This window comes from Otolemur garnettii, unplaced genomic scaffold (assembly GCF_000181295.1).
Source record: "Otolemur garnettii isolate 467f Iridium unplaced genomic scaffold, OtoGar3 scaffold00189, whole genome shotgun sequence".
NCBI classification, from domain to species: Eukaryota; Metazoa; Chordata; class Mammalia; order Primates; family Galagidae; genus Otolemur; species Otolemur garnettii.
In genome coordinates, this window is record NW_003852584.1 from 2,569,764 (window position 1) to 2,571,149 (window position 1,386).

The window sequence follows — 1,386 nt, forward strand, 5'->3', positions numbered from 1 at the left end:
CATATGGGGGCACTGCCCCATTTATTTATTTATTTGAGACAAAGTCTCAGTCTGTTGCCCTGGGTAGAGTGCTGCCCTATCATTGTAGCTCACAGCAACCTCAACCTCTTGGGCTCAAGCAATCCATCCGCCTCAGCCTCCCAGAGTACTAAGATTGGGAGCATTGTACCCAGCCTTGCTACAACCAGTTTTAGAACTCAGGATGAATTCCCTGGGCTCTCTCTGCTCCTCCAGGTTCAGTAAGCTGACCCCCACAGGGGTTGGCCCAAGTTTGTGTGGATTTGTGTGGAGAGAGGCTGCTTTGTCCTGGGAAGTAATAACCCACAGCCTCAGCCCTCTATCCCCATACTGACAGGTCAGGAGAGTAGCGCCATCTCCAGATGGCTGTTTTTGGAGGCATCCTCGACCTAATGGCTGAGAGTGACAGTTGGCCCCAAATGGGAATCCCAAGGGGATTTTCCCACCTTCTTACCACTGTGGTGGACTCCTTGAACCCCAATTCAACAGACACCAATGGCTGGGCTGGTGATTCTGAGAGTCAGAGGAAAAGCCCCTTAATGTTGTGTAACGGCTTCTCAAGGTCAGCTGCACTCACCAGGCCCTTTCCTCCCCCATGTCCCTTCATAGGCTTCCCAGGAGGCCCTGGGGGGAGTGTGCCTCTCAGTTTGACACTTCTGCCCCAGGAGCCTGCTTAGGCCTGCAACAGCCAACTCAGCCTTGGTTGTTTACAGCCTTAGGACTCAAAAGGGCAGTGGTCCAAAGATGAGCAGCAGCCTCCTCTGGGGGCTGTTAGAAAGGAGAGTACCCCAGACTCCCGCTCCCTCCCCAACACCTGCATTCTGTCCTGACCCCCAGGTGATTCATTTGCATGTTGACCAGTGAGAAGCATCAATTTAAAACACAGGTTCTCTACTTTGGTGCCCAATGACTGGGAGCTGGTTCCACCTGCAGAGAGCCTGATTTACCAAGGCTAGTGTGACCTGGGCAGTGGGGCTTTTGGAAGCTACTGGTATTGCAGGAGAGTTTGGCAAGTACTTGCTTTAAGTCTTGGCTCCTGAAGATGGTCCTTCTGTGCCCAGGAGAAAGCACCCTCCCTCACACACACCTGCCAGGCCCTGTGGGGTATGCTTAGGGAATCGACGTGGGGGTGGGAGCAGAAAGCCTCCGGCCCCCTGGGTCTCAGGGATCGGAGGGCAAGGCAGCCCCACCCATGGGACCCAGCAGTGGGTAAATTTATTCAGGGCCAAGTGGTCCAGCGGCCCTTTTGGGGAGGCACCTACCGCCCTGGTGAGAGGACGGGTTGGCACCTACCGCCCTGGTTGGACCAACGGCCCTGGAGTCTTCGTGCTCAGTCAGCCTTTTGTCCCTGGCGGGGTTGGCGGGGGG

General features: G+C 55.5%; 1 protein-coding gene across 1 annotated transcript in view; it reads left to right on the forward strand.

The window, feature by feature from the left end:
- Positions 1 to 1,386, forward strand: part of TVP23A (trans-golgi network vesicle protein 23 homolog A) — a 34,599-nt gene that overhangs the window by 5,821 nt on the left and 27,392 nt on the right. The window lies entirely within an intron of this gene.